The sequence below is a fragment of the Pan paniscus genome, chromosome 14 (genome assembly GCF_029289425.2).
Source record: "Pan paniscus chromosome 14, NHGRI_mPanPan1-v2.0_pri, whole genome shotgun sequence".
NCBI lineage: Eukaryota > Metazoa > Chordata > Mammalia > Primates > Hominidae > Pan > Pan paniscus.
The window spans coordinates 17,732,454-17,751,706 of NC_073263.2; the positions used below are offsets into that span (position 1 = coordinate 17,732,454).

At 37.6% G+C, this 19,253-nt stretch overlaps 1 non-coding gene and 1 pseudogene across 1 annotated transcript; both read left to right on the forward strand.

Annotated features, from left to right (window-relative positions):
* Window positions 1–415: 415 nt before the first annotated feature.
* On the forward strand, window positions 416–14,533 carry LOC134728788 (putative ankyrin repeat domain-containing protein 30B-like; annotated as a pseudogene).
* Window positions 9,841–9,947, forward strand: LOC129394644 (U6 spliceosomal RNA). Its single transcript, XR_008621986.1, has one exon. It is a non-coding gene; the product is annotated as a U6 spliceosomal RNA (small nuclear RNA).
* Window positions 14,534–19,253: the final 4,720 nt, after the last annotated feature.

The window sequence follows — 19,253 nt, forward strand, 5'->3', positions numbered from 1 at the left end:
ATGCCCAGCGCCAGGGCCCAGCTCCTGGATCTCAGGTTGAGGAGGGGCCGGGGCGGCTCTGTCAAGCAGGCCATGTGGCAGGGAGCCCCCCACGTTCCTCTGCAAGGAGCCCCGCCAGCCCGATAGCGCCTCAGTGGCAGGTGCCACCTGCACGCCGTGCTGGGCGAAGCGCAGCCAGGGCGGTTTCCTGCCTCGCGTGTCTCCCAGGTCTGCTGAGTTGCGCATGCGCTGTTGCCTAATGGTTCTGCTCAGCTGCCTAACGGTTCTGCTCAGCTGCCTGACGGTTTTGCGCAGCCATTTTCTCCCGGGAGAGGCTGAAGTGCCCAAAAGCTTGGCCGACTGAGATTTCTAGTCGTGTCAGGGCGGGTGCAGGGACTGAAGAAGGGCGAGGGCGAGCGGCGGGGACTGGGGAAGGGCGAGCGGCGGGGACTGGGGAAGGGCGAGCAGCGGGAGGCACGGGCTCTCTCTAGCAGGTGGCTGCAGCCATGAAGAGGCTCTGTGCCGCCGCTGTCAAGGGCCAGACGGGCCCAGTGCGCCCAAGCCCCTTCAGTCAGCTGGTCTACACCAACAACGACTCTGACGTGATTCACCATGGGGATCTCAGGAAGATCCACAAAGCTGCCTCCCGGGCCAAGCCTGGAAGCTGGAGAGGATGATGAAGAAGACGACAGTGGACCTGAACATAAGAGATGCGAAGAAGAGGTACCAGGCCCTGCCTGAGCCGGGGCTGCAGGAGGAGGAGGCGGCTGTGGGAGGATCGCCCCTTCAGAGTGGGGGCTGGGGGTCCTGGGGACGAGGGGAGCAGGTGGAGGAGTGGCGGGCAGCGGGGCGGCCGTCCTGGCCCCCGAGGTCTTGATCTTCTTCCCGGGAAGGCCCCCCAGGCCTTGGATGGGGGCGCCCTGCAGGGCGGAGGGCCCAGGCCACCTTAAAATCAACCCCAAACTTTAGTTAGCTGCTTTCTCCTTCACTCCCACTTCCTCTCACAGAGCACTGTGTAGAGAATTTTAAAGTGATTTAACTTAGAAAATTAAGTACATACAGGGTTTTACTTTTAATGTACAGGTTTTAAAAGATAATGTTAGATACATTATGAAATGGTGCATAATGAAATAATTCCCATAATATATTAACTTCTTGGCTAAAAATTTTTTGGATAAAGTCCAGTATCCATTTCAATATCAATGAATGTCTATGTAAATATATTCTTTGCTGAGGGACCTTAGAAGGTAACTTTGAGGTGGGAAGATGGTTTATGTTTTCGAATTTAAGAAGACTCATTTTTCTGAAGATGCAAGTTCTTTATCACTTTTACATAAACCAAATAAAGTTATCAACGTTTTAACATTTTTAAAATTACACACGCTGTCTTTTACTATTGTGATGACATTTAACAAATTTTGTAACGGAGTAGAAAAGTCTTGCCCTTCTAGATTTCAAAATGTGCTATTAATTTGCACAAAATGGGCCATGGCCAGGCGCAGTGGATCATGCCTGTAATCCCAGCACTTTGGGAGGCCGAGGTGGGTGGATCACGAGGTCAGGAGATCGAGACCATCCTGGCTAACACGGTCTCTACTAAAAATACAAAAAATTAGCCGGGCGTGGTGGTGGGCGCCTGTAGTCCCAGCTACTTGGGAGGCTGAGTCAGGAGAAATGGTGTGAACCTGGAAGGCAGAGCTTGGAGTGAGCCGAGATTGCACCACTACACTCCAGCCTGGGTGACAGAGCGAGACTCCGTCTCAAAATAATAATAATAAATAAATGAATAAAATTTGAAAAAAAAAAAGGGCCAGACGTGGTGGCTCATGCCTGTAGTCCCAGCACTTTGGGTGGCCGAGGCGGGTGGATCACCTGAGGTCAGGAGTTTAAGACTAGCCTGGCCAATATAGTGAAACCCCAACTCTACAAAAATACAAACATTAGCCAGGCACGATGTCGGGAGCCTGTAAGCCCATCTGCTCGGGAGGCTAAGGAGGGAGAGTCGCTTGAAACTGGGAGGCGGAGGTTGCAGTGAGCTGAGATCCCATCACTGCACTCCAGCCTGGGCGACAGTGAGACTCTGTCTCAAAAATAAATAAATAAATCACAAATTATTTGATAACAGCTGAAAAGACAGGTAAATGAATACAACACAGTAGAAAATCCAGAAACACTCAAATATCTAAGAATTCAGAATTTGATAATGCTCACACTTTATACTAGTAAGGAAAGAATTAGTTTCATAAGTGAAATGCCTTTTTGGAGAAAACTAGATTTTTATGCCACAAAGTAAATTTCTGATGGAATATAGATTAATTTTTTTAATATACAAAATGATAAAAGCACCAGAAGAAAACATAAATGCCTATTTACAGAGGTACATTTTTGTGTTGACAACACCTTTCTAAGAAGCTCAGAAGCAAGCAGTCTGAAGGATAATTAAGCAAAACAAAATTAAACTGTAATGAGAAAAATAAAAGGCAGCATACTTGTAAAATATTTACTACACATGTATGTGCATGTGTGTATACATATTAGATTTTTAAATCATCATTTTATAGATAATTCACTTAAATCAACAAAAAACCCTCTAATTTAAAATTGAGCAATTTAAATTAGAGATCTAAATTGCAGATCTAAAAATAGTACTTTGCTTCTAATTTAAAATTTGGAAAGTATTTTCTTAAGATCTGTAAGTGACCTATGCACACAGAAAACAATATTTAGTGTTCCTGGTTACAGAAGGCATTTAAGTTAAAAGAGGAATCAAATACTGCTTTCTATCTACAAAGTTTGTGAGGATAAAGAGCAGTGATATTTATACTGCTGTTTAAAGTTTAAGTTGCAGATAACTTTTCAAATAGACAATTTGGTGGTAAGTACCATATTATTAAGAAGAATCCATATAATGACTTTTATAAATATATTTCAGTGAATTTACAGCATGGGGTAATATGTGACCACTGAAGGTAGAAATATGTAGAGAACTAGGTGACATTTGAAAATGTATTTTGGTGTATCCAGTGAGGGTAAAGTTCAGTTTGATTATACATACACACAGACTACAGTCTTGCGTTATCTGAAGTTGTGTATGAAATATGATAAAGTTTGTTATTTGAGGGCATTTGTCTTAATATAAAATGTTTTTCCTTTTTATTATCTTTGATTTCCACATTGAGCATGTACAATGCTATTAGAAAAAGTTTATTATTAATGAAATAATTTTTGGGAAGAGCAGGAATATAATTTTGCACCAATAAAAATAATTTCTCACTTTCCGTATTTTAATTATTATTTTTTGTGGATTAGTATATTCTGTGAACTTTTAGCATCTTCAAAAGACAATCTTTTTACCTGTGCTTGTTGATTTACATATACATCTTATTAGGCACATATTTTTATTATATATAGATTTCTTACATATATGTCAATAATTATAGATTAATTAGTGTAGTTTTATTATTAAGAAAATAAAATAGAAAATATAAATGCTTTATTTATAGCAGTTTTTTTAAGGTATTGAACTTCTCAACTGTATTTATCCTTTTAATCAATTTATCACATGTAAGCTGAATGCCTATTATGTAGAAGATACATTAACTCTCAAGATCCTTTCATCCTTAAAAATTTCACATTTACCTGCTCAGCCTTAGCAAAGTGAGAGATTTAAAGTTGGAGTACTAGGAATGAATCTCAATTGAAGCTTTTCCTCTCATCTTTAAAATAAAAACACTTCTGAAGTAAGAAACTAGTAAAAGATAACTACCAACCACGATTTTGGAAATTTATAACAGCTTTAAATAGTAATATTAATCATTGGAAATACCTAATTTGCATGCATTCTATAAACTTAAATATGAATTTACATACATTCTGTAAATCTAAACATGGAATAAAATGAGCCATACCTACTTGAATCCCAAGTTTTCTTTGGCTTGAAGTTTTAAAAATATTAAAGAAGTACTTTGTTTTAACAGTTTGTTTTTATTTCAACTCTCCTTTTGTATAGCACTCTTAAAGCTAAAATTTCTTTAAGTGTTAATCCTATGACTAGGACTGCCATCAGCCTGTTGTATATACCATATTACACTTCATGGAAGGCACGGTGAATGGTGTGATGCCTCCTTATTTATGTAACAATAAAAGATCATTTAAATTTCTGCAAAATATACTTGTAACAAATAATGACTTATAAGTGGCATTTCAATGTCAGAGATGTTAAAATATGAGAAATAGAGTATCTTAGAATTATTAAAATAGTTTTATCTCTAACCTTTAAAACATACCACAAAGTAGGCATAATTGTACCATTTTACTTAAAATGTTTTCTTTGTTAAGTAGTAGAAATAATTACAATATCTATCAATTACTGAGCTGTTACATGTGCTAGGAATTCTTCGAAATACATCGCACAGATTCTCATGAGGCATCACAGTGATGTCCTGTGAGATAACTGCTGTATTCATCTTCACTTTATTGATGAGAAAATTGAGGCACAGAAAGGTTAAGTGATAGCTAGAAGGTGAAAGACTTTAAAGTAATATTCAAGCCCAAGTTGAACTGAATCCAAAGGCCAAGCTCTTTCTATTCAAATAGGCCACTCTTTCATTAATGTAGTGAGTAATAACAGTGAATGAATGTTGTAGTTTCTTCAGGAGAATATTAAATATTTGTTTTGAAGGCAGAGAAAGAGCATGGTATTTAATGTTGACAATTACATAAATCATTCTATGTTTTGAGACAGTGGACTAAACTTTCCTTAAAAGGCATCTCACTCTTGTAGGACTGCTCTACACTGGGCCTGTGCCAATGGCCATGCAGAAGTAGTAACACTTCTGGTAGATAGAAAGTGCCAGCTTGACGTCCTTGATGGTGAAAACAGGACAACTCTGACGAAGGTAAATGGTAGCCAGTTCTTTCAGAAGGAGATGGATTTGGTTTAAATACATAGAATAAAAATGAGTTTATCTCATTGAAATATAACTAGTTTGTGAAACCTGTGGAATATTTATTTATATTTCCTATAATTTATAATTTACTTCTTGCTTTAATACTGACAGGCTCTGCAATGCCAGAGGGAGGCTTGTGCAAATATTCTCATAGATTCTGGTGCTGATCCAAATATTGTAGATGTGTATGGCAACACAGCTGTCCATTATGCTGTTAACAGTGAGAATTTGTCGGTGGTGGCAAAATTGCTGTCCTGTGGTGCAGACATTGAAGTGAAGAACAAGGTAGACATTAACCAATGTTATTTTCAAAATATTTGAAATCCATTTGTTTTAACATTAACATATGTAAATTGTTTTATATTTGGAAGCTCAAACATTCCTATTTTTGTATGAAAATAGTTTGACAAAACTTAATTGTCTAGGATTTTGCTTTAAATATTAATATTTTTACAAGAACTGTTAGTATGGTTTTTCTGTGCATTATGATAAATATTTAAATTTGTTAAAGGTAAAACATTTTCAAATATTCTTTCCCACCCGTTTTTTTTTTCTTTCCAGTTAGTGTAAAACTACAAGAAAGTAAAATTTGCCTGCATAAATTGAGTCAACATGTAAAATTTAGGAGACATGCAGAAATCTGGATTTCCTCTTAAAGGATTGAATCTTGTGTCTCTTGAGCCCGTATGACTGTTTGGTATGCTATGAAGACATTCTAGTTTTACATAAAGCATATGTTTCCAGTTTGCTACTGTGCCCACCTAGTTACATCACTTATTCAACTTACCTATTTTGCCTCTGTAAATATTTCAGTTATCAATTCCTCTCTCATAGTACATTTTGGTAAAGATTTCAAGTTATTGAAGACAGTTTATAGGTGTTTATAATATATAGTTTATATTTTACATTAATTCATTAATAATGGGGTTGTCTTCTAGAATTTAGAATATTTTTTAAATGATGATTTTTCTTCATATAAACCATAAATAATCATCTTCTATTAGAAGGCCTTTAAGCCTTTTTAGATTAATCATGGTTATATTTGAATAGGTTATGCATATTGCAGAAAAAAATATTATATCTTTCTCCACAGAATTATCCCTTAAAATTCAAGTGATTTAGTGGCTTCTATTTTGCTAAGCCACATACATGAGTTAGAACTTTCATTAATAAGCCATTTTATTCATACTTCTGATATTTTGCCAAAAAATAGTATCAGTTACAATAGAAACCAGAATAAAAATGGATTATTGCATTTTAAGAAGTAGATATGCATTCGGATCCTAGGAGTATCATTATAATAGAGAATAAACTTTTATACTAAATTTCTTTTCTTTTTTTCTTTTTCTTTTTCTTTTTTTTTTTTTTTGAGACAGAGCCTTGCTCTGTCACCAGGCTGGAGTGCAGTGGTGTGATCTCGGCTCACTGCAATCTTTACCTCCCTGGTTCAAGCTATTCTCCTGCCTCAGCCTCCTGAGTAGCTGGGAGGCAGGCATGTGCCACCACGCCCAGCTAAATTTTTTGTATTTTTAGCAGAGATGGGGTTTCACCATGTTGACCACGATGGTCTCGATCTCCTGACCTTGTGATCTGCCCACCTTGGCCTCTCAAAGTGCTGGGATTACAGGCATGAACCACTTTGCCTGGCCTTTTATACTGAATTTCTAATAGCTGAGATAAAATCCTATTGTCTGGTAATAGGATAAACCCCATGGACCATTTAAGAATAAGCAATCAAAGTTTATTTGAAGCCAATCTCTTTTAATTTAGAGCCACTTCCTTAGTGACCCATTTAGAGCAGGAGTGCCTGACATTGGCATTTGGAATCTTGGGATCATTGATAGAAGATAATCAAGTGAGTTTGTATCACCCAGAGGAAACCTCCATTTTTGGGGGGAAGCTTCCAAAACTGCATCCCTGAAATTCTAATTTGTCAAATGTTAATGTTTGCCACAAAAATATACTGTCAAATAAGGATTAGGTAAAGTTCAATTCATTTCTTGAATAATGAACATTTAATTCACAGTTTTATAACATTTCTTGAACATAGATAATGGTGGAATCTGTCGGGGTACAGTGCTTCTGGTAAGGTAATTATTCTTTGGAATAAAGTTGAAGAAACACTGTTCTAGAGGTAATAATTTAGATTACTAATTTAGTAAAAAATAAAGTATTTACTACTATGTCTTAGGGTTTAAGGATATAGAGGTAAAAGATACAGCCCCTGCCCTCAAGAAGCTCTTGGTTTACATGGGAAACAATAAAATCATTACAATGTAATGATCTTTGGAGATAACCAGAGTTAATGTGGTGATGCAGAGGCTGAATGTTTACAAGAGAAGGTGCAGTGCATGGGAAAGCACAGAAAAGTGAGAAAGAAGGGATTGCTATTGATTTACTTTCCATTGTTTAAGTTCATAGGATATTATATAAGGTATTCAATTCAGCTGAGAAATATGTAATTTCATGAATTATAAATTGTTTTTGCTGTTTTACAGGCTGGCCACACACCACTTTTATTGGCCATAAGGAAAAGAAGTGAGCAAATTGTGGAATTTTTACTGACAAAAAATGCAAATGCAAATGCAGTTGATAAGTTTAAATGGTATAGTAGTTTTTTTATTAAAAAACACTTGAGTAGTGTGCTAGAGTAATAACACTCAAGTCAGAAATATTAAATTAATAACATTTACTTAAAATTATTAGATTATACAGAAAAATACCAACACAAATTATCAGTTAGGAAGAAAAGCAATTATTTGGACTGGTCAACACAAAGAACAGTATACAGTAGGATTTTCTTCTTTTATTATATTGACTGATTCTTATTTGTAATCTGATGTTTTTGGTTGCATTATCTTCTATTAGCTAAAGAGGTTCCGTATTAGTTTTAAGAAGTATGAATTTTTAATTTACTTTATAATTCAATATTGAATGATTAACACCTTTATAGTATTTTTCTAACTTCTGTTTTTCATACACTTTTAAAAAGTGCAATATTTGCTGGGCATGGTAGCAGTTGTCTGTTATCCCAGCACTTTGGGAGGCCAAGTGGGTAGATCACCTGAGTCCAGGAGTTTGAGACCAGCCTAGCCAACATGGTAAAACCCCATCTCAATGAAAAATATAAAAATTAGCCAACCATGGTGGCACAAGCCTGTAGTCCCAGGTACTCAGGACAATATTATTCCTAATATTGTTTTAAGTCTTCAGATTGCTCTCACTTGTCCAACTTCTAGCTAATTTTGAAGTACAAAATATTATATCAGACTAAGGAGGAAATAGATAATTATTCACTTAAAACTTTGCCTATTTTAGATTAGTGAACAGAACATATTTTCTTGCCCCTCAGTGGACTTTATGTTAGCCAATTCTACTATGCCATATCCCAGTGAGACATGAGTCTTTTCACCCCTTTTAGCCTTCGTCATGATTTACAAGGATAAACACTTGAGCACTCAAGATACTTAACATTTGTTAATACATGTAAATGGTTAATTCTATACTGACAGGCACATATTAAATTGGTTCGTTCCTAATAATGAAGTTATCTCTGTTATTTTAGCACAGCCCTCATGCTTGCCATATGTCATGGATCATCAGAGATAGTTGGCATGGTTCTTCAGCAAAATGTTGACATCTGTGCTGAAGCTACATGTGGAATGATTGCAGAACTTTATGCTGTTGCTTGTGGATTTAATCTCTAAGTGTTTACATTTAAAGGCTAGGTGAGATTTTATAGTTTGTTTCAGGTAGTTTTTGAGTGACAGTGAGTTAGTTCACTTCATCAGCCAGAAACTAGGCAAAAAGCTAGACTAGTTAGAAAGATTAATGGCTCCAGGATTCTTTATTTTAGGGCTTTAGGGACGCTAATGTTGTCTACTTGATTTGAAGTATAACCCCTATGCATGGGATAAATATAATGTCACAATTTTGGTTTTTCTAATTAGTTATTTGGGTCTCAAAATGTCCACTTTAAGCAGAAAACCTGATAGTGTCCCCAGGGGGCTGTCTTCCATACCTTCATTCTTGAATTTTTTAAAGGAATCTGAACCTAAGTCCAAGGAAGACATTCCTTTTGTACAAGTCAGAAGGATTGGGGGGTGGGAAATGGCCATTCTCTTCATTTTGCTGTTTCCATTGATTCTGTTGCTGCATCGTTGCCATTGAAACTGCTCCTGCAGTCTGGTAATGATTGACCTTTGTGACCAGGATGCCCTTACTAACACAGATTCCTCAGTCTTCATGGTATAGACTTCCAAGTTATGACATGTTTTTAAAGTTCACGTACATATTGTCAGCCATTGTTTCCAAAGTACCAGCACCCCACTCTGGCAGCTAGAACTTTTAGCTTTAGCCACACACATAGTGAGCAAATTGACCCTTCTCCTCACACTCAAAACCTGATATGAAACCCACATCTTAGCCTGGACATGTCCTAGACCTTCATGGTAAGTTATCCTTTGAGTGGCTTTTTTCTATTTTCTCTAGCCAATATTAGTCGTGGTAGTCTGAAACTGTAAGTCAGGTTGAAATAATGTTACAGGAAGAAATTGGAGATCCATTTTGTCTTTGTTACCAGATCTATATCCCTGGCCCTTTATATCCTGTGTAGCACCATTTTGTAGGTAGTGGAAGGTCTCATCTTACTCTATAAAATCCCATGTCATCTTTCCCAAGTTGTAGTGGGTTCCAACTTGTGGTTGTCCCCTCAAGTGATTCTTTTTTCCTAAAAGTAAAAATCTCCCATGCTACTTACATCTCCACCTCGAGTTTCTAAAATATTTTCAAATGCTGCATCACCATGAAGGCATTCAATAGACTTCACTAAATCTCAAGTAAGTTGGTTAGATTTAACAGAGCTAAGCCTCATCCATCACTGATCAGTCTTCACGTATAAAAGTAAGGATTTGTGCTGGCTTCAGTGGTACATATAGTAAAATTAAGACAACGTTGAGAAGATCAGCATGGTCCCCGCACAAGGATGACATAGAAATCTGTAAGGTGTTGCATATTTCTTGCAGTCCCCAAAAGGACACTTTACTACTTTCTAACTAGCTCCAGGGAAATGGTGTGAGTCAAAGCAAAATGGGTGACACCCAGTATTGCAATTGTGATTTTCATACAAAAAATTATTTACGTAAGGTGATCTATGAAATGAGATGTGGTAACACATAGGATCTTGTGTGCAATATTTTGTTAGTAGGGATCTCAGAAATGAGAAAATACCAACTTGCATCTTCTTTGTGGAACTTACAAAAAATAAAGGTAGGGTTTTGTCTTCCACAGCAGCTGGAAATGAACATAGTGACTAAGCATCATTCTAACAAAGATTTGTTGGTTCAGAGTTTAAGGAGGTAGATAAAGAGTAGTAGTAGTCCAAGCCACATGCTGACATCTATTAGTTTTCTACCCTTGGTGTGACTGATGAGCTCAGTAATAGAGTATAATTAGGTTATCTGATTTAATGATTTAATCTATTTATAAATAAATTTCATTACAAAATATAAAATAGCTTAGATGCTCTGAATTACAAGCCACAAAGAATAGAACATCTAATATCCAAAAGTAGGAATTAATAACAGAAAATTGCAATATTTGAATATTATAACCTATGAAGAAAAACATTTTTTTGTTTTTGTTTTTTTTGTAATTTAATTTTTGTTGACACATGGTCTCCCTATGTTGCCCAGGCTGGTCTTGAACTTCTGGATTTAAGCAATCCTCCTGTCTCAGCATCCAAAAGTGCTTGCCTCACAAGCATGAGCCACTGCACCAGGCCAATATATTGGGTTTTATTGGGAATTTAAAATTGTTTCAGCAATAAGGCTCAAGAACAAATAATTTTTTTGCTTCATTTTTTATTTTAAGCATTTTAAAAATGTTATCTTGTTAAATCTTTATAATAACCTAGTGAAATAAGGCCCTAAAATCCTCATTTTTAGAAGACATTGACTCTAAGAGAAGCAACTTGTTCAAGAAAAAATACCTGTTGGTAGCCGTGCTAGGACTTATTCCGAGTTAAGGACATTTTCCATATGTCAAGCTAACTTTAGTTAATTTACTGAGTTATACTGCCCTCACTCCATGAGTGTTTTATCTTACTTTCTTCTTTAATTAGAAGCTTAAAAAGTTCATAGAGCTTACAAACTTAAGTCTATGGAAAAAGTAATGTTCTGATGTTAGCTCTAATATTGTCTGAAATACTCTAAGAATGTAATAAATTTGGTAAATGTTTTTTTATATCAATGTTAAAATAGTGATTTTATTTATTTCATTTTTATACATGGCATTCATCAACAACTTTTGGAATATAAACAAAAGATATCTAAAAATTCTCGAAATAGTAATCCAGGTAAGACCTCTGATAGTAAACTACTCTTGGTGGTGCTACCATAAGATTATAGGAGTGTTAATCACAAAAGAGCTATTAGAAAAGCAATGTGTAAGTAGCATATGTTTACATATAGACCTATATGTAAGTGTTTTTTTATATACAAAGCTTTGATTTAATTTTTTAGTTTATAATTCAGAATTCATTAAGAATTTAGTTGTAGGTAGTTTATAATCTCAAAAATATTATCTGAAAAAATATTTGTTTAATTGTGGTCCCTAATATCCTATATAATACTTTTGTATAAATAAGTAAAACAATTTTTAAGCTTATCTATTGTATGTTTCCTCAACTGTCATAAAAATTTATGCTTGTTATAAAATGTATAATCCTTGGTGTGATTGATGAGCTCAGTAATAGGGGATTATCAGCTTATCCAATTTAATGAATTAATATATTTATAAATAAATTTTAATACAAATTATAAAATAGCTTAGGTGCCTTGAATTACAAGCCACAAATAATAGAACTTCTAATAATGAAAAGTAGGAATTAATAACAGAAAACTGCAACATTTGAATATTATAACCTATAAAGGAACACAATTAAATAAACTGTTAAATAAACAAATATTTGTTTATTAAACATAAACAAACATATAAAATGTTTGTTAAATAAACAAATAAATAATTTATTTGTTTATTAAACATAAACATATAAAATGTTTATTTGTTTGTTTCTTTATTGTAGAGACATGGTCTCCTTATGTTGCCCAGGCTGGTCTTGAACTTCTGGGCTTTATTTAATTTTTACATTAAATGATTTGCATTTAGAAAATTAGAATTAATTACAGTTGAGTATTGAGCAACATGAGAGTGAGGGTGCTGATCCCCCCATGCAGCTGAAAATCTGCTTTATAGGAAAATCTGTTTCTTTTGACTCTTCCAAAACTCTACAACATTCTACTGTTGACCTGGAGCCTGAAAAAAGGTGAAAGCATAAGCAGTCAATTAACCCATAGTTTCTATTTTATATGTACTATATACTGTATTCTTAGAATAAAGTGAGCTGGAGAAAAGAAACTGTTATAAAGAGGAAGAAATATATTCACTATTTATTAGATGGAAGTGAATTATTATACATAAAGGACTTCATTCTCATTGCCTTTATGTTGAGTAGGCTGATAAGGAGGAGGCAGAGGCGAGATTTGTCTTAGTATCTTGCAGTGGCAAAGGAAAAGAAAAATCTGTCTATTAGTGGGCTCCTAGAGTGAGAACCCTTATTCAAAGATCAACTGTGTGGCATAGTGACTTGCGTCACTAAAAAAGTAACTATCTTTAGAATTTGGAACTCAATAATACTTTTCTTGCACCATAAATGAATGTCAATAAGAATTAACATAACTTAGCAAGGGTGCATCAGTACCAATAGGAGATTATTTTTCAAAGATACCTACTGAGTGCAGAAGTCAGAAAAGCAATTCTTTGTTGAGAAGCACAGGTTATGTTACATAGTCTTGTACCAACAAGGTCTCACTATTATCAACTTCATTCCCTCTAAGTTGAAACCAAATAAGATATATTTACTTCATTAGAACAAGATGTGTTGTTCTATCTGCTGGATAATTAGTGTGTTAATAGTAATTTTGTTACAACAAGTTACTCTGTTCCTACTAGCCAAAATATTATCATTATAAATATACAACTAGCTCAACTCTAGGCTCAACGAATTATAATAAAAGTGGAAAAAATTTTCACAATAACAAAAGTGCTACTGTGATACCTAAATATGACACAATACATTGTACAATATGAACTGTATGAACACATCTTTAATTTATTACATATTTATCAAAGGACTTCTATAAGTTAGATTTTGCAAGTTGCAGGAGACCAACATGGAATACACATAGTCTGGGTCTTTAAGGTGCTCATAATACAATAGAGCTGTCTCTATTGAATTTCTTCATTTTTCCAACAGAATTTCCTAACTATGTTTTCTATTTGTTTATCCACTTGTCCACTTAACAAATAACTGTCAGGTATCTTTAAGGTACTAAGCATCTTTCTTGTTATTATCATTGTCATTTTTTATTATTTACTACTTTATTAAGGTACTAAGCATTTTTCTTGTTATTATCATCTTTTTTATTATTTACTACTTTATTTAGTGCTTACTCTGTGCCAGAACCCCTTTGGGAGCTTATAATTATCACTTATGTCATTACCATATTCAGTATGTGTCAGACATTTTATATCCAACGTGAAGAATTAAAGCTTTAAAAAGTTTGGTAGTGTCCAGGAGCGGTGACTCACTCCTGTAATCTTAGCACTTTGGAAGGCCAAAGCGGGCGGATTGCTTCAGCACAGGAGTTTGGGACCACCCTGACTAACATGGTGAAATCCCATCTCTACTAAATACAAAAAATTAGCTGGGCCTGGGTGGCATGCATATGTAATACCAGCTACATGGGAGGCTGAGGTAGGAGAATTTCATGAACCCAGGAGGCGGAGGTTGCAGTGAGCTGCTGAGATCGTGCCACTGCACTCCATCCTGGGCAACAGAGTGAGGCTCTTGTCTCAAAAAAAAAAAAAAGGAGAAAACAAAAGTTTGGTAGTATTTAAGGAAAGCAAGCTGAATGAGTAGAAGTTTTCCAGGTAAAGAGTCAGAAGGATGATATTTAGCAGAAGGAAAATTTAACCAGACTGTGTGTTTGGCAGAAGGAACATGTGAAGGAACACCTGATGAGGCTGCACCCTTGGCGGAAAGAACACCTGACACGGCTGAAAGCTTGGTGGAAAGAATACCTGACGAATAGGATACAGTGAATTCTTCTTCAAAGATTTTAGCCTGTAAACATCCTTTAAAATTCAAGAGGGGGAAGATTAAGTACAATGAGTTCTGAGTTCCTCATCAAAGAACAAATATATCAGTATGTTCAGCTTCTCTGTTCTTTGTTCTCCGTTTTAAAGTTTAACTTCCTCGTTCGTTATGCCTCCTTGCCCCTAGTTTCATTAAACAACCCCCTTCTAGCCTCTAACACCTGCTTTGTCTTTAGTCATTCTTAGTAACCTGCTCTGTCCTTAGTCATCCTTAGACATCTGCTCTGTAACTGTCTTTCCCGCTGAAACTACTCACCCTGCCACTCCAGCTCATACCCCTGCCCTCTTTGAAATAGCCAATCTGAATTGGCTTAGAGTGTGCAGTCCAACCCTATCCAATAGGGAAAAGACACAACAGTAGGGACTAGCTGCGTTAGAAATAAGAACACTTTCCCTTCCCTTGTCCAATGTGATCTTGCCTTTGCTCCATCTGCAAGACCACTCTTCCATAGAAGTAAATTTGCCTTGCTGTAAAAACTTGTTGCTGGAGTGCTGACGGTTCTTTGTGGCACCAAAAATTATTTTCCACAAATTTGAGGGCCCACCCAGCATTCCCATTCTCCTCTGGGGGAGGGTCCAGTCCTCTCCCTTGAGGAGGCGCACCCCGCTGCCTCATTGCAGTGGCCATAAAGGTAAGGAATCAAGACTCAACTGGTGCGATTAATAAACCTGGGCTCTCAGCAACGTGGAAAGAAACAGGCCAGCAACTTTGGGGAAAGGATCTTCACATACCGTGGCGACCAGGTAACTGTGCACAGACCAAGGTAAGAAATGTCGCAGGGGTGACAAAGTATTTCCTTGGTGGTCGGGATATTCTGGAGGTTGAAAGTGTGTGTGAATGATCACAAGCACTACTGCTTGTGGTGCTGTTTGTGTGGATGATACTAAGCATTATTGCTGTGAGGAGTGAGTGGGTCCTATCTGTGGTTTTTTATTTGAATAAAAAACCTTTGAAGAGGAATTCACTGTATCCTCATAGGGCTCAGGGCAGATCTTGCTGTGGGGTTTATACCATGATGCCAATGCTAAGAGGGACCTAAAATTCCTGGGAGGGAAGCAGCCAGAGTGGATGAAGTGAAAGAAGGGTGCGAGGAGCCTCCAGCAGGGGGGGATAAAGGATAGGGAAGAAATCTCTAGCATGCGGGATTGAGCCTAACCAGGACCTAATATGGGAAAAGCCCCAAGTAAGATAGGGAGCAAAAAAGAAGAGGATAGTAACAAAGACATGCCCCTGATAGTCCGCTGGGTCTCATGTTAAAATATTGGAAGGATAATGAGAGGACTAAACATAAGAAAAAGCATTAGAGGATAAAATATTGCTGTTTCATTTGGACCCAAGGTCCCATTTTCAAACACTCAATCTTCTGGCCAAAGTTTGGGTCGATTGAGAATGTAATATGTCAACTTCTAATTCAATATGTTAATGATAAAAATCTGGTTTCTCAAGAACTAGACTATGCTCTTTGTTGGAGACAGGGACCTGTCTTTATTCCCGTAAAGACAACTAGGGAAGAACCCGATCCAGTATCTCAAATTGAAAAGTCAGATGAGCTGACTCCCACACCTAAAGCCAGCACATGGGATCCCCTATACCATTTTGCCCTGCTCAGTGCCTCTGACCCTTCCCCTTGGGCAGCTGCTGCCACCCCATATCCCACCCCAGATCCTTCTCCTGCTCAAGCTGTTACTCCTCCTTACAACTCTAATTCTTGGGAGTTATCATCCCATGAGCCTGTCCCCTGTCAGCTTAAATACCTCTCCCTAAAGGGACTCCAGCATGAGGTACAGCAATGTAAAAAGGACGTTCAGAACTTCTCTTTTCCCTCCACACCTAAAGAGTCAGCCCCAACTCTCTTCCCCTTAAAAGACATGCCACAAGGAGGAGGAGCCATTGTATTTGTGAATGCTCCCTTGACCAGTTCAGAAGTCTGAAGTTTGAAAAAGGAAATTAAGCCATTGTTAGACGACCCTTATGAGGTGGCAGATGAGGCTGATCAATTCTTGGGACCTCAGTTATACACTTTGGTCGAGTTTATGTCCATCCTAGGCATCCTCTTTTCGGAGGAGGAAAGAAGCATGATCTGATCCGTAGGGCTGCTATGGCAATTTGGGAATATGAACACACTCCTTGTCAAAACGTTCCTACCATGGACCAAAAATTCCCTGCCCAAGATCCCCGGTGGGATAATAATAACGCAGCTCACCAAGAAAACATGCAAGACATAAGGGAAATGATAATGAAAGAAACTAGGGAATCAGTACCCCAAACTCAAAATCTCTCCAAAGCATTTGATATACAACAGGAGAGAGATGAGTGGACTATGAAATTCTTAGACAGACTAAAGGAGCAAATGAGAAAATATGCAGGCCTAAATTTGGAAAATCCCCTGGGACAGGGAATGTTAAATCTCCATTTTTGTCACTAAAAGTTGTCCAGATGTCTCTTTTTATTTTTTTGAGATGGAGTCTCTCTCTGTCACACAGGCTGGAGTGCAATGGTGCGATCTTGATTCACTGCAAGCTCCGCCTCCCAGGTTCACTCCATTCTCCTGCCTTAGCCTCCCGAGTAGCTGGAACTACAGGCGCCCACCACCACGCCCAGCAAATTTTTTGTATTTTTAGTAGAGACGGGGTTTCTCCGTGTTAACCAGGATGGTCTCAATCTCCTCACCTCGTGATCCACCCACCTCGGCCTCTCAAAGTGCTGGGATTACAGGCATGAGCCACTGCGCCTGGCCAACGTTGTCCAGATATTTCAAAAAAGTTACAAAAATTAGAAGATTGGGAAAACTGACTTCAACTGAACTTCAATGAGAAGTGAACCTCAAGTGAAGTGACCTCTAGTGAACCTCAGAGAGACTCAAAAAGTATCTGTGAAGAGAGACGAAGAAAAGCAAAAACAAAAGACAAAACTTATGTTATTCACCTTCCAGCAGATGGCTCCAAACCCATGTACCCCTAAACAAAGCTTCCAGTGGGCCAGAAACTATAAAGGTTCCAAACCCTCCTTTAAAGGACCCAAGCCTCCATTGGGAGGATCAAGGCTCTCGTCTACCAGGCCATCTAAATAGTATAGGGGAGTAAAATCAAAGAATCCCAGAACTGAGAGTGGGGAAGGGCAAGGTAGGCACTAAAAATGTGGAAGAACAGGCCACTTCAAGAGAGAATGTCCCAAATTAGAAAAGGAAAAAGAAGCCCTTCCACTCATGGCTTTTGAGGAAGAATAATGGTGTCAGGGGATAAAAGAGACATATCTGTCTCTTTTATCTTGAGTCCCACCAGGAGCCCTTGATAAGTCTAGAAGTGGGACCTAAGCATGAGTTTATAACCTTTTTAGTCAATTCAGGAGTGGCTCGATCCTCTGTTTGTTTCCCCCTCATCTAATATTGCCTGCTCTTCAGAGGAACTTTTGGTTTGTGGGGTAAAGGGAGAAGGATTTAAAGCAAAAATTTTAGAAAACACAGAAGTCAGATACCAGGCTCAATCAGCTCATATTCAGTTTTTGTTAATCCCTAAAGCAGGGACTAATTTACTAGACAGGGATTTAATGTTGAAGTTAGGCATAGGCCTGCAACTCAGCCCAAGAGGATTCCTCACCTTATTAAAGCTACTCACCACTGCAGATGAAAAATATATTAATTCTAATGTCTTATCCAAAGAAGGAAACTGAGGGAAACTCTGAGTCCCTCCAAGCACATCAAGGTAAAAAACCCCAGGGAAGTAGTAAGGAGGAAACTATACCCCATTCCCCTAGAGGGCAGGATACGGTTGAAACCTATAATTGAAGGTCTTATTAAAGATGGGCTTCTTGGGCCCTCTATGTCCCCTTATAACAGCCCAATATTGCCAGCCAAGAAATTAGATGGGTCATATCGGCTGGTACAGGACCTTAGGGCTATTAACCAAATAGTCCAAATTACCCACCCCATTGTCCTCGATCCTTACAACATTCTCAGCAAGATTCCATATAATAATCAATGGTTTACTGTAATAGATTTGAAGGATGCTTTTTGGGTATGTCTCCTGGCTGAAGATAGGCCAGATATATTTGCTTTTGAGTGGGAGGATCCCCATTCAGGGTAGAAACAACAATATCGATGGATAGTCTTACCCCAAGTGTTCACAAACTCCCCTAACCTTTTCAGTCAAATTTTAGAACAAGTATTAGAAAAAGTTATCATCCCAAACAAATATACCTGCTCCAATACGTTGATGATATTCTTATAGCTGGTGAAGATATAGAGAAGGTAGCTAGCTTCTCTACACATATTCTCAACCATCTGCAGTTCGAGTGGTTATGAGTCTCAAAGGGAAAGCTTCAGTATGTAGAACCTGAAATTAAATATTTAGACCACTTGATAAGTGCAGAGAAGTGAAGAATAGGGCCTGAACGAGTTGAGGGAATCGTGTCCCTACCCTTGCCTCAAACTTAAACAAGAACTCAGGAAATTTTTAGGGTTATTTGGATACTGCTGCTTATGGATTAACTCACATGCACTAAACAGTAAAATTCTATATCCAAAACTTGCCCAGGGGAAGACTGACCATTTCCTGTGGACTTCTGAGGAAGTCGATCAGGTTGAAGAGCTGAAAAAAAAGGCTTATAACAGCCCCTGTCTTAGCCTTACCTTCCCTAGAAAAGCCATTCCACCTTTTTGTCAACGTGGATAATGGGGTAGCTTTAGGAGTGCTCACTTAAGAACACGGAGGCCATCGGCAGCCCATGGTGGCCTTCCTGTCAAAAGTCTTAGATCCAGTTACTTGTGAGTGGCCTCAATACATCCAATCCATTGTGGCTACAGCACTAATGGTCAAAGAAAGCAGGAAGTTAACCTTTGGAGGAAAATTGACAGTAATAACGCCCCATCAAGTTAGAACTATCTTAAACCAGAAAGCAGGGAGGTGGCTTACTGACTCAAGAATCTTAAAGTATGAGACTATTCTGTTAGAAAAAGATGATTTAACATTAGCCACTGATAATTCCCTTAACCCAGCAGTTTTCCTTATAGGGGATCCAAATCTAAAGAGATAGCACACATGTTTAGATTTAACTGATTACCATACAAAGGTCTGACCAGACCTAGGAGCAACTCCCTTCAGGATGGGATG